Below are 2,500 nucleotides of genomic sequence, written 5' to 3' on the forward strand. Positions count from 1 at the left end.
CAAACAACCCGACTCTGGGAAGACGCCGTAGCGCGCCCGCCTGTCGCCGCCATGGGCCTGACACCCGCTCTGGGAAAAGGCCTCGATCAGAAGGACGCGGGCGACCGGCGAAGCGCGCCGTGACGAATTCCGTACGCCACAATTCCGCGCACTCCAAAAGCGCGCGGATTCGGCGATGGGCACATCCCGCTTCACTCGCCGTTACTGAGGGAATCCTCGTTAGTTTCTTTTCCTCCGCTTAGTAATATGCTTAAATTCAGCGGGTAGCCTCGTCCGACCTCAGGCCGAAAGTAAGGACCGGGACTATTCTTCCCGTTCCGCGCTCGCCGTCGGCGCCGCGCGCCGCCGCGCACCTCGATTCCCGCCCTTGAGCCGCCAGCCGTTGGCCTCTTCGAGGTCGACTCGCCGCCGCCGCGCGGGATTCTGGTCGCGATCGTCGCGCATCGTGCCGTGCTGTCTTGAGCGGGACGGGCGCTCGCGCGTCCGACGCCGCAGCAGCCGCGCGGAGAAATCCCCGCGCGGAACGTTTGCAACGCGACCCTGAGGCGGGCGCGGCCCCGGGATTGACCCGAGGCCGCAATTTGCGTTCAGAACGTCGATGCTCAATGTGTCCTGCAATTCACACTAATTCACGCAGCTAGCTGCGTCCTTCATCGACTCACGAGCCGAGTGATCCACCGCCAAGAGCCATCCACGATTGTTTCGCTCGCACAGTGCCTCGCACTATAGGGTGACAAAATAGACCGCGCCGAGCGGTCGGCCAGGCCGACGCTTGAAGCCGGAGCGCGCGGCACCGCGGCACTCGACGCGCAAACATTACCGGGTGACCGAATCGCCGGCCGGCGCGCCGCTCCTCGCGGGTCGGGCGCCGGGTAGCAAAGACTTTTTCTCTCGCTTGTCCGAGTTTCGCGTTCGCCGAAGCGTTTGCGAGACCGTTAATGATCCTTCCGCAGGTTCACCTACGGAAACCTTGTTACGACTTTTACTTCCTCTAAATGATCAAGTTAGATCGTCTTCTCGGACGCCGGCTCGACCGTTGCCGGCCGCGCCAGGTCCAATCGGAGGACCTCACTAAACCATTCAATCGGTAGTAGCGACGGGCGGTGTGTACAAAGGGCAGGGACGTAATCAACGCGAGCTAATGACTCGCGCTTACTGGGAATTCCTCGTTCAAGGGAAATAATTGCAATTCCCTATCCCTAGCACGACCGGGGTTCAGCGGGTTACCCAGACCTGTCGGCCAAGGCGAGCACATGCTGATCCGGTCAGTGTAGCGCGCGTGCGGCCCCGAACATCTAAGGGCATCACAGACCTGTTATTGCTCAATCTCGTGTGGCTAAACGCCACTAGTCCCTCTAAGAAGTTAGACGCCGACCGATTGGGTCGCGTAACTAGTTAGCAAGCCAGAGTCTCGTTCGTTATCGGAATTAACCAGACAAATCGCTCCACCAACTAAGAACGGCCATGCACCACCACCCACAGAATCAAGAAAGAGCTCTCAATCTGTCAATCCTCACTGTGTCCGGGCCGGGTGAGATTTCCCGTGTTGAGTCAAATTAAGCCGCAGGCTCCACTCCTGGTGGTGCCCTTCCGTCAATTCCTTTAAGTTTCAGCTTTGCAACCATACTTCCCCCGGAACCCAAAGACTTTGGTTTCCCGCAAGCTGCCGGAGAGGTCGTAAAACTAACGCCCCCCGATCGCTAGTTGGCATCGTTTATAGTCAGAACTAGGACGGTATCTGATCGTCTTCGAACCTCTGACTTTCGCTCTTGATTAAAGAAAACATTCTTGGCAAATGCTTTCGCAGTCGTTCGTCTTGCGCCGATCCAAGAATTTCACCTCTAACGGCACAGTACGAATGCCCCCGTCTGTCCCTCTTAATCATTACCTCGCGCTCCGAAAACCAACAAAATAGAACCGAGGTCCTATTCCATTATTCCATGCACCATTATTCAGGCGAATCGCCTGCTTTGAACACTCTAATTTTTTCAAAGTAAACGTTCCGGCCGCCGCCGACACTCAGTCAAGGGCACCGGCGGAGAACCGGAGGTGAGGCCAGGACGGCCAGTACACGCCTTGCGACGGACCGGCCGCCTGCGCCCAAAATCCAACTACGAGCTTTTTAACCGCAACAACTTAAATATACACTTTTGGAGCTGGAATTACCGCGGCTGCTGGCACCAGACTTGCCCTCCAATGGATACTCGTTAAAGGTTTTAAAGTGTACTCATTCCAATTACAGGGCCTCGTTTAGAGTCCTGTATTGTTATTTTTCGTCACTACCTCCCCGCGTCGGGAATGGGTAATTTGCGCGCCTGCTGCCTTCCTTGGATGTGGTAGCCGTTTCTCAGGCTCCCTCTCCGGAATCGAACCCTGATTCTCCGTTACCCGTAAGAACCTCGGTAGGCCAGTACCGTACCGACGAAAGTTGATAGGGCAGACACTTGAATGATCCGTCGCCGGTGCGAGACCGTGCGATCCGCAAAGTTATCCAGAGTCA

General features: G+C 56.9%; 2 non-coding genes and 1 pseudogene across 2 annotated transcripts in view; all 3 read right to left on the minus strand.

Moving 5' to 3' along the window:
• Nucleotides 1–264, minus strand: part of LOC146144187 (large subunit ribosomal RNA) — a 2,113-nt pseudogene extending 1,849 nt beyond the window's left edge.
• Nucleotides 265–535: 271 nt separating this feature from the next.
• Nucleotides 536–689, minus strand: LOC146144188 (5.8S ribosomal RNA). The gene has a single exon (XR_014498880.1). It is a non-coding gene; the product is annotated as a 5.8S ribosomal RNA (ribosomal RNA).
• Nucleotides 690–936: 247 nt separating this feature from the next.
• The window catches only part of LOC146144189 (small subunit ribosomal RNA), a 1,811-nt gene continuing 247 nt past the window's right edge, over nt 937–2,500 (minus strand). Inside the window, exon 1 of the ribosomal RNA XR_014500536.1 lies at nt 937–2,500. This exon is cut by the window's right edge and continues 247 nt beyond it. This is a non-coding gene — a ribosomal RNA (small subunit ribosomal RNA).

The sequence above is a fragment of the Ascidiella aspersa genome, chromosome 5, assembly GCF_963924565.1.
Source record: "Ascidiella aspersa chromosome 5, kaAscAspe10.2, whole genome shotgun sequence".
In the NCBI taxonomy this organism is placed as follows: Eukaryota; Metazoa; Chordata; class Ascidiacea; order Phlebobranchia; family Ascidiidae; genus Ascidiella; species Ascidiella aspersa.